The sequence below is a fragment of the Bombina bombina genome, chromosome 6, assembly GCF_027579735.1.
Source record: "Bombina bombina isolate aBomBom1 chromosome 6, aBomBom1.pri, whole genome shotgun sequence".
NCBI classification, from domain to species: domain Eukaryota; kingdom Metazoa; phylum Chordata; class Amphibia; order Anura; family Bombinatoridae; genus Bombina; species Bombina bombina.
The window spans coordinates 974469858-974482192 of NC_069504.1; positions in this window are offsets into that span (position 1 = coordinate 974469858).

A 12335-nucleotide genomic window follows, 5' to 3' on the forward strand; every position below is an offset into this window, starting at 1 on the left:
TTATTTAATGATAGGAATATTTATTTAGATTTATTGTAATTATATTTAAGTTAGGGTGTGTTAGGGTTAGGGTTAGACTTAGGTTTAGGGGTTAATAACTTTAAAATAGTGGCGGCTACTTTGGGGGCGGCAGATTAGGGGTTAATAAATGTAGCTATACAGATTAAGGGTTAATAAATATAATGTAGGTGTCGGCGATGTTGGGGGCAGAAGATTTGGGGTTAATACATATAATGTAGGTGGCGGCAGTGTCCGGAGCGGCAGATTAGGGGTTAATAATTATAATGCAGGTGTCGGCGATGTCGGGGGCAGCAGATTAGGGGTTAATAAGTGTAAGATTATGGGTGTTTAGACTCGGGTTCATGTTAGGGTGTTAGGTGTAGATGTGGTGGGGGTGTATACAGCGCCTAATTAGGCAAGAGGCATTAATATTCAATAGAGCATCCCGGTCTGGAGTAGGTATAAATAAATATACATACAGGTATAAATTGATAATAAGTTAAATAAATATACATCAACGTATAAGTATAAATATAATGAAACAATTTATTACAAGTGTACTTAACAATTCACTAATACATTCAAAATGTTGGCAATGAAACGATTGATCAATCAAATTTTCAATTAAAAAGCAAGTTTCCAGTTAAAAAGCATCAACAATACATTAAATGGTACTACAATAAAATCAAAAGTAAAATCACATGAAAAAGAGGAGGATCAGTTGGGATCCATATTAAGGGGTTAGTCCGACAGATGTGTATAAATCCAATAAAGTGAGAGTCTCAAAATTCCAAAGTCAGTAAAGTGGCAAATATATCCAAAAAAGTCAAAGGATGGTGTAACTATAATCCAAATCAAGCAGTGATGTAAAAAAAACTGTAGATTAACCTGCTGTGCACAACATAAAACTTGTAAAAAGTAAAACTATTAAAACATGTAAAAATGTGAAATATGAAAAAATATGAAAAATATGTGAAACAAGGGTCCTCCAGTGGGGTCCTATGCTGATCCGTCTCCTTGGTAGAACAAAGAAAAAAGAAAAAGGAAAAATGTCCAAAAATATATCAAAAAGATAAAAAATCAAACTGGTTAAAAATCCTAGAAAATAAATAAACAAACCATAGTGTTAATGTATAAACAAGGTCTAATCCTATTAAAAATATGCTTACCAATATCAAATGTCGACGCGTTTAGGTGTAGACATAAATTTTATTTCCCCATAGGAATCAATGAGGCTGCGTTAAGGAGTTTTACGCTTGCTTTTTTGCAGGTGTTAGACTTCAGCCGGCTCTCCCCATTGATTCCTATGGGGAAATCGTGCACGAGCACGTACGACCAGCTCACCGCTGACTTAAGCAGCGCTGGTATTGGGGTGCGGTAATGAGCAAAATTTTGCTCAATGCTCACTTTTTTCTTTTCTGAAAACTCGTAATACCAGTGCTGTAGGTAAGTGAGCGGTGAGGGAAAACTGCTCGTTAGCACCCCACAGCCTCTAACGCAAAACTCGTAATCTGGGCCTTAGTTTTTTTTAACTTAGAAGTGAGTGGTGGGGGGCTAGGTGTTTAAGTAGTGTAGCGGTAGTTTGCATTGGGGGGTTGTAATAGGGGTTAAGTAGTGTTGAGTTGTGTTTGCAGTGGGCTATTGGCAGTATAGGGTTTAAGTAGTGTAGGAGATGTTTGCAGTGGGCTAATGGCAGTATAGGGGTTAAGTAGTGTAGGGGCTGTTTGCGGAGGATATTGGCGGTTTAAGGGTTAATAGTTTAGTAAGATAATTGTGGTGGGCTATTGGCGGTTTAGTTGTTAATAGGTTAGAAAGATAATTGTGGTGGACTATAAGCGGTATAGGAGTTAATAGGTTAGGAGGATAATTGCGGTGGGCTATTGGCAGAATAGGGGGTAATAGTGTAGGAAGTGTATTGCAGCTGTCTATTGGCAGTATAGGGGTTAGTTAGTGGAGGGTTAGTTTGTGGTGGTGGGTTATGTCGGTTTAGGGGTACAAAGGTATAGTTATTAAGTTGTGTGCAATATATTTAAAAAAGTATTCTTTACTTTACATCACCAATATCAGTGCCAAGGCTGCTTGGAATATTTCACCATCACCACACATTGCGATGTATAGTAAAACACCCCTCTGTGATGCTGCCTTTAAAGAGTAATGTGGCACTTTTGAACATTTTGCCAGCATTCTCAACATATCATTGGATCCCTTTTGAATATATCTCGGCCTCGCAGCACTTTTGATCATTGAGGCCTTAAAGAGACAGTATATTCAGGCAAGCAGCAGATAATAGTTGTTGTATTTATAGCTGGTACAGGAACACTCTTTAAAAAGGTCTGGGATCGCTCTCTCCCACTGGGAGGTTTATTTCTTCTCATATCTCTAGTTTATTTAGCTTTTTTGTAGCCATTACTATAGTATTGAAATTGTTAGTATAGGTGGATGTTTCATCAGGAAAAGCAGCACCTATTTATATCACAAAAAACTACCCAACAGCAGACAAAATGTATGATTGGGAACATAAGGGGGGAAATATAGTGCACTGTCCCTTTAAAATAAAAATGTTATGTACCAAACTATATGAAACTCATAGTAATCTAATTATTTGCTTTTTAACACAATAAGGTGGAGATTTATCAAGCCATTGAATTCAGATCACATATTTAGATCAAAATGAAAGGTCTTATGGTGCACTTTGGCTTTTCAACCTTTAAATGGAACTACATCACTGTTATTTTCCAGCCCATCTTTTTTTAAAAGGCTGCAATCAATTACAATTTGTTATTTCAAAATTATAATGCTCCTGCATTCAATGTTGTAAACACTCAAAAACATACTAAAAAGAGCAAATAGCTTTAAGTGCAGTGTAATATAAAGTCCTAAATAACTAACAGGGTTCTAATAACATAAAAACTAATAATGATAAATATATTATTGGCTTGTGTCAAGAATAGCAATCTTTAATGGATTCACAGGAACCCTTTCTCAAATCATAATATCTTATATTTCTGAAATCATCCACGCTATTCAGGATGTGTGTGCACTTCAAATGTTTGTTGAATACTAAAAACACACTTTACTTTTGAATTGGAAAAAAAGAAATGAGTGCCTATATTCATTATCTCATACTTACAAATGTGTATTTATGTGTATAAACAACACAAACAAAAACTATATTGTTTGACTTCTGCTTCCATATTAAAGAGACATTGGAGGGCAGAAGAGATTTGCAGTCATGGAACTTATCAGCCCAGCCTCTTGGCTGCCTCCTGATTTTAAAGGGGGGCTGTCAATCATCCCAATCAGCTCTGACAAGGTGTTGGACACAAATACACAAATACTCATACTGTATATATACAAATACTCATACTGTATATATAGTGATGACAAATACTCATACTGTATATATAGTGATGTCGCGAATAGTTTGCCGGCGAATAGTTCCCGGCGAACATAGCATGTTCGCGTTCACCGCGGCGAGCGAACATATGCGATGTTCGATCCGCCCCCTATTCTTCATCATTGAGTAAACTTTGATCCTTTACCTCACAGTCAGCAGACACATTACAGCCAATCAGCGGCAGACACTCCCTCCCAGACCCTCCCACCTCCTGGACAGCATCCATTTTAGATTCATTTGGAAGCTGCATTCTTAGTGAGAGGAGGGACAGTGTAGCTGCTGCTGATTTAATAGGGAAATTGATAGCTAGGCTAGTGTATTCAGTGTCCACTACAGTCCTGAAGGACTCATCTGATCTCTGCTGTAAGGACAGCACCCCAAAAAGCCCTTTTTAGGGCTAGAACATCAGTCTGTTTTTTTTTTTTTTCCTGTGTAATCTAATTGCAGTTGCCTGCCTGCCAAGCCACTGGCCCAGTGCCACCACTCATATCTGGTGTAACAGTAGTGTAAATTAAAAAAAAAAAACTTTTTTGACTGTGAAACATCAGTCTGCTTGTGTAATCTAATTGCAGTTGCCTGCCTACCAGCGTGTGTGCCAGGCCCACTTGCCCAGTGCCACCACTCATATCTGGTGTAACAGTAGTGTAAATTTAAAAAAAAAAAAACTTTTTTGACTTTGAAACATCAGTCTGCTTGTGTAACCTAATTGCAGTTGCCTGCCTGCCAGCGTGTGTGCCAGGCCCACTTGCCCAGTGCCACCACTCATATCTGGTGTAACAGTAGTGTAAATTTAAAAAAAAAAAACTTTTTTGACTGTGAAACATCAGTCTGCTAGTGTAATCTAATTGCAGTTGCCTGCCTGCCAGAGTGTGTGTGCCAGGCTCACAGCGTATACTGTGCCCACTTGCCCAGTGCCACCACTCATATCTGGTGTAACAGTAGTGTAAATTTAAAAAAAAAAAAAATTTGACTGTGAAACATCAGTCTGCTTGTGTAATCTAATTGCAGTTGCCTGCCTGCCAGCGTGTGTGCCAGGCTCACAGCGTATACTGTGCCCACTTGCCCAGTGCCACCACTTATATCTTGTTTAATAGTAGTGTAAGTGTACATTTAAAAAAAAAAACTTTCAGTTTCAATTCTTTCAGTTCTTTTGAAAGACTTGCACTTTAGCCAATCAGTCCTGACTCCTAGGTAACTCCACGTGCATGAGCACAGTGTTACCTATATGACACACATGAACTAACACCCTCTAGTGGTGAAAAACTGTCAACATGCATTCAGATAAAAGAGGCGGCCTTCATGGTCTAAGAAATTAGCATATGAACTTCCTAAGTTCAGCTTTCAATTAAGAGTACCAAGAGAACAAAGCAAAATTGGTGATAATAGTAAATTAGAAAGTTGTTTAAAAATACATGCCCTATCTGAGTCATGAAAGTTTATTTTGGACAAGACTGTCCCTTTAAGTAACAATTTGGGTTTAGTATCCCTTTAACAATGGCCGGATAGACACGGGTAGACATCTCATGTGAGCCTACAGCCGAATGAGCTCCAAAGATACATTCAAAGATTCTGAAATTGAGTCCTATACCTGAATGATGTATGTGTATATATATACTATATATATATATATATATATATATAGGCAAAAAATTGGTGTATGTGCACTCTCACCAACGTTCAACAACTACCAGGGTGCTGTACGGTGTATGATAAAAAGCAAAAAAGAAGCACTCACTGGATTTTCATCAAATAGTGACCAGAAATTTAATGTAGTTTGTGACGTTTCGGGACAACAACAGTCCCTTCCTCTGACAAATAAACACTGAACAAAAGCTGCCTTAAATAGGCTCCCAAATACACTCCCCTCAGGTTCAGCCAATCAGGCTGAATAATTACACACACCCATATAGTGACCAATGAAAAAACATAATCCAAATTGTGCATGTGACTGTTATAGTATTGTTGCAAAAATGCTTTAAAAACAAATTCCCTTTGGACCCCAATGCTAGTGGTCATGCCCTCTAGTTACAATAAACATCATATGTGGTTATCAATCATCTAAATAAAAGCAAAAAGTCATAAAGTCGTCTATTATTGAACATCCAATCGAACATTGGATTGCAAAAACTCAACTTGTAATTGGTTCAAATTCGTCATTCCTCATACTCCTGATCCGCCCCTTGTTGCCAGGGACGCGATCAGCTGTATGTCTATAGCCATCAAACAAAGTTACCGATCAGCCCCTGATTGCTAGGGACACAAACCTCGGTACAACTTTAACACTCGAAAAAGATACGCATCACAGCACACAATAGTGCCTATGCTGCTGAGTTACTAATTACCTGCGCCTTTCCAGATACTATGTAGCCAATCGTCCTGTAAAAGACTATCAAACATGTCAACAAAGAATCGTCCAATGGCAAAGTGCCATGTAGAAGAATGGGCGTGTATATAGGAACGTGCATGCCTCAGTAGTAAAAATGCTAATGTCTAATACATCACAATCCCACAGGCCAATGGCGAAAAGCCACGACGAAAAATAGGCGTTCACATAAAGACTTGCATGTCTCAATCGTAAATACACTGACATCCGATATACCGCAATCAAAAACGTAAATAAAAATAAAAAACCAAAACAAGACATTTAAACAAAAATCAACGACCACATTGCCACAAAATACACCAATGTATAAACCAATATAAGCACATTGTTCCAATCCCTCAAAGCACCGGCAACCGTATCATATAAAGCGAGATCGCCATGTACAGATTGTCAAGATGTACATAAAGCAAAGAACAGCTATATCCAGTGTCTCATGCCCTTGGGTGCACATAACTAAACATATAACAAGGATTTACTTCTAGAACACCTATTTGGTGTCCATCATGTGTGATATAATTACATTATAAATTGCCAGCTATAAATAAATAAAGCAAATTTAACCAATCGCTATTTGTCTGTGCCCAATGGGCGTGTTATTAACTCATAGTGCCTAAATAGATGAGCCTATTGCTCAAATCCTAACGTGAATCAACACTTAAAAATTATCATTTAAAAAATGTATACAATCCCCGTCTGTGAAAAAAAGAGGACTGAAAAAGTTACAAAAATATATATAAAGAATATGTGTCTAAATGAGTGAAACTGAAATTATCACCTAAAAGTGCATAAACATAAAAGTGCATAAACATAAAAGCCTATCTCCACACATGTTGACCACACCATGTCACAGCGCCGATCTCGGGCATCAAGCTGTATCCCCAAGGGGAAACAAGGGGGGGGGTGACAAAAAAAGGGGCTACATCATATAGGGCATGACAAAACTGCAGAAGGATCCAATAGGAATCGTGTAAACACTCCTTAGAGTGATACACCACACGACCAGTACAATTAAAATGAAACAGTTAAAAACAAAAATTGGCACATGGAGAACTGACAGAGAACAAATATTTCATATTGAAAAAATAATCATATCAAGAAGAGCGATTATCCAAGAAAAAGCAAATATGTTACAGCAGATTATCGTGGACTCTCACCAAGGCATGAAATCAAAAATAAAAATAAAAATAAAATAAAAATAAAAATAAATATAAAAAAATAATAAAAATAAAAATAAAAATAAAAATAGGCCAAAAAATTGTAAAAATAAATCAAAAATAGAATCCAAAACTAATTAAAAAATCAAAACTATATGTATGAGATCAAAAACAGGCCAAAAATTATAAAAATAGATCAAAAATAGAATCCAAGATAATATAAGAAATCAGAAAAATTGAAGAAATTGAAAAAATTGAAAAAATATATGATACATTCTACAAACAAATACGGGGACAGCAATGGGGTCAAATGTGGCCCCATCTTTTGCTAATTTGTTCATGGCTCAACATGAGTCAGTCCTGATGAAAGTGTATGAGGACAATCGCATCAGACATTATTGTCGCTACATCGACGATCTGTTCTTGATATGGAGTGAGAGTGAGAACAGTCTACTGGAATGGATCAACCACCTTAATTCATTGGCAAGTCCTATTAAATTTACACACACAGTTAGTAACAACAGTGTGGACTACTTGGACGTGAGAGTGTTCAAAGTAGAAGACAGACTGGGAACAACGCTATTCCGTAAAGAAACTGACCGCAATTCATTATTACATGCGAAAAGTTGCCATCAACCTAGCCTTATCCGTAACATTCCCAAGGCGCAATACCAACGTGTAATTAGAAACAACACGGATGAAACAACATGTGAACAACAACTACAGGAGATGACAAAACGTTTTATCCAGAGGGGATACAAAGCAAATGAGTTAAGAGATATGAAGACTCAAGCATTAAACACGGGAGACACAACAGCTATTACATCATCTGATAACACCAATCAATTGACTTTTGTGACCACATATTCCCCTGGAGTAGTACCACTAACGAGAATGGTCAAAGAAGAATGGAAACTAATAGAAGCGGACAACACCTTACCATTCAAAGATTGGAAACCACCAAGAATAGGTTTCAGACGGGGCAAAAACCTTAGAGATATCTTGGTAAAGGCCGACATTAACCCGGATGGCGGTTTAAAAACGTGGTTAAAAACAAAGAAAAAGGGCTGTTATCGATGCATCAGCTGTGTGACCTGTAGTGGGATGCTCACTGGCTCCCAGTTCCACCATCCAGAAAGTAACAAAATCTATAACATCAGATATTTCCTTACTTGTACCACGAAATATGTTGTGTATCTATTAAACTGCCCGTGTGGCAAGTTTTATGTTGGTAAGACGACAGATGATGCCAAAACCAGGATGGCCAATCATAGATCTAGTATCAGACTGGCAATACGGAATGGAAAGGCGGACCAACCGGTGGCGAGACATTTTTTGGAGGCGGGGCATTCAGTCAATGACTTGAGATTTAGACTTATCGACCATGTGCCAGTCCCTAGGAGAGGAGGCAATAGGGGCAATCTTCTATTACGCAAGGAATCAAGATGGATCTATGAATTGGGGACTATACACCCCAGAGGACTCAATACCCACACTGGATGGCAATGTTTCCTGTGAACTTTGAGTTTGACTTTTTGTTTTTTGTCCTTTTTTGACTCTTTAGGAATCCATATGAGATTCCATGTCTCTGTGAGAGTCCATGATATCCCGTTGTTACATATATGAGAGTCCATGAGTCCATTATCAGCAATTCATATATTTTTTCAATTTTTTCAATTTCTTCAATTTTTCTGATTTCTTATATTATCTTGGATTCTATTTTTGATCTATTTTTATAATTTTTGGCCTGTTTTTGATCTCATACATATAGTTTTGATTTTTTAATTAGTTTTGGATTCTATTTTTTATTTATTTTTACAATTTTTTGGCCTATTTTTATTTTTATTTTTATTATTTTTTTATATTTATTTTTATTTTTATTTTTATTTTATTTTTATTTTTGATTTCATGCCTTGGTGAGAGTCCACGATAATCTGCTGTAACATATTTGCTTTTTCTTGGATAATCGCTCTTTTTGATATGATTATTTTTTCAATATGAAATATTTGTTCTCTGTCAGTTCTCCATGTGCCAATTTTTGTTTTTAACTGTTTCATTTTAATTGTACTGGTCGTGTGGTGTATCACTCTAAGGAGTGTTTACACGATTCCTATTGGATCCTTCTGCAGTTTTGTCATTCCCTATATGATGTAGCCCCTTTTTTTGTCACCCCCCCCCCCTTGTTTCCCCTTGGGGATACAGCTTGATGCCCGAGATCGGCGCTGTGACATGGTGTGGTCAACATGTGTGGAGATAGGCTTTTATGTTTATGCACTTTTATGTTTATGCACTTTTAGGTGATAATTTCAGTTTCACTCATTTAGACACATATTCTTTATATATATTTTTGTAACTTTTTCAGTCCTCTTTTTTTCACAGACGGGGATTGTATAAATTTTTTAAATGATAATTTTTAAGTGTTGATTCACGTTAGGATTTGAGCAATAGGCTCATCTATTTAGGCACTATGAGTTAATAACACGCCCATTGGGCACAGACAAATAGCGATTGGTTAAATTTGCTTTATTTATTTATAGCTGGCAATTTATAATGTAATTATATCACACATGATGGACACCAAATAGGTGTTCTAGAAGTAAATCCTTGTTATATGTTTAGTTATGTGCACCCAAGGGCATGAGACACTGGATATAGCTGTTCTTTGCTTTATGTACATCTTGACAATCTGTACATGGCGATCTCGCTTTATATGATACGGTTGCCGGTGCTTTGAGGGATTGGAACAATGTGCTTATATTGGTTTATACATTGGTGTATTTTGTGGCAATGTGGTCGTTGATTTTTGTTTAAATGTCTTGTTTTGGTTTTTTATTTTTATTTACGTTTTTGATTGCGGTATATCGGATGTCAGTGTATTTACGATTGAGACATGCAAGTCTTTATGTGAACGCCTATTTTTCGTCGTGGCTTTTCGCCATTGGCCTGTGGGATTGTGATGTATTAGACATTAGCATTTTTACTACTGAGGCATGCACGTTCCTATATACACGCCCATTCTTCTACATGGCACTTTGCCATTGGACGATTCTTTGTTGACATGTTTGATAGTCTTTTACAGGACGATTGGCTACATAGTATCTGGAAAGGCGCAGGTAATTAGTAACTCAGCAGCATAGGCGCTATTGTGTGCTGTGATGCGTATCTTTTTCGAGTGTTAAAGTTGTACCGAGGTTTGTGTCCCTAGCAATCAGGGGCTGATCGGTAACTTTGTTTGATGGCTATAGACATACAGCTGATCGCGTCCCTGGCAACAAGGGGTGGATCAGGAGTATGAGGAATGACGAATTTGAACCAATTACAAGTTGAGTTTTTGCAATCCAATGTTCGATTGGATGTTCAATAATAGACGACTTTATGACTTTTTGCTTTTATTTAGATGATTGATAACCACATATGATGTTTATTGTAACTAGAGGGCATGACCACTAGCATTGGGGTCCAAAGGGAATTTGTTTTTAAAGCATTTTTGCAACAATACTATAACAGTCACATGCACAATTTGGATTATGTTTTTTCATTGGTCACTATATGGGTGTGTGTAATTATTCAGCCTGATTGGCTGAACCTGAGGGGAGTGTATTTGGGAGCCTATTTAAGGCAGCTTTTGTTCAGTGTTTATTTGTCAGAGGAAGGGACTGTTGTTGTCCCGAAACGTCACAAACTACATTAAATTTCTGGTCACTATTTGATGAAAATCCAGTGAGTGCTTCTTTTTTGCTTTTTATATATATATATATATATATATATATATATATATATATACATCCAAGCCGGTTTAGCACTCACAGGCTGCGTTCGGGCAGCGCTCCAAGCGAACTGGAACTCGCTTGGAGCGTTTTTCTCACACTTGCAAGTGAGATGGCTGGCGTTTTCTGAGCGCTCTGGTGACGTAAGTCCCAGCGCTTCCAGTGTGCTGGAAAAGCTGGGACTTTTCAGAGCAAGCTCAGACGCTTGGAAACATGGCAGCCTCCACACACATGTTGCTGTGGAGGCTGCCATGTTATTTATACATATATAATATGATTTTTTTGTGAGCTCTAGATAATGTAGCCCATTTCTTTTCACTTCATACGCTACGTATGAAGTGAAAAGAAATGGTCTACATTCTCTAGAGCTCACAAAAAATCATATTATATATGTATATCACAAAGACCTGACGTTCAAGCATTATGTGTAATTATTCTGTATTTCCCGATCGTTGTGTGGGCGGGTTAAAGATGTGTTGGCGGGGTCCCGGAATTGCTGATTTTGATCCCCACCCCAGAGCCAAGAATGATTTCCCCAGTCTCTCTTCGCAAACATCGCAACTCTGACCCACCTCTATTCAGTGCAGGATAAGCTACAGGGGCTGAGCTGAGAGCAGCTGAATGGAGGTGGGTCAGAGTTCCGTTGTTTGCGAAGAGACTGGGGAACTCATTCTCGGCAGGCACTGGCAGCCCAGCAACAATCAAGGGAGCTTAGTAAAAACGTTCGCATGCGCAGTCCATTATTGTGCATGCGAACGTTTTTTCAAAGCTCCCTTGCTTGTGACGTCACCTAGCGCAACGTCATCGCTGGGAGTGAAGCGCTTCCACTAGCTCCTAAGCGCTGCCCGAACGCGGCCACAGTGACAAAGATATGTTAATGCATCCAGCCCGGGGTGCTTTAAAAAGCAAGTACATGCAGCCAGAAAGTAAAAAGCACTCACCGGGTCTTAAGTTCAACACCAATTTAATGCAAGTGACGTTTCGCCCCCGTCCTCAGACAATATTTACAGAGAATACACAAACTCACCCCTTTTAACCAGACCCAGCTCCCAAGTGCGGCACTGTCGGCGGCGTTCCGAACGTCCAACAACCACGTAGTACGTGTCTACGCCATAAGTTGCCATGACAACCGGACGCCGTGCGACAGATCTAAGTGAGATTAAAAACAAAGTAACATAAAAGTTGTGCAGGCAGGAATATTGCACATAATACTTAATACATTGCATCATATTAGAGATATTGGAAAGCACTACAATGTCTCGATGGGGCTGCAGGGTAATATTAGAAGCCGTATGTTGTAAAAGGCTTAAGTACAAGCGAACGTACATACAAAAATAAATGGATAAATTGTTCAAAAGATGGGGATCCATATAAATCCTAACTATGTGAGTATCCAAACAAGGGTCATATATCAATTGATAAGCTAAAGTATAAATGTACATAGTAATACATCAAACATCGCATCTATCCCCTATATGCAAATAAGTATCTAACAAAAAAGGGTAAACTCATAGTTGCATCTGATGGGATGAGTAGATATATAAATCAAAAAGGATGTGATTATAAAGTAAAAACTAGTACATTAAACTAGTAGTAAGTATAAGTGGAATATAAACAATTAAAGGAGAAACAAA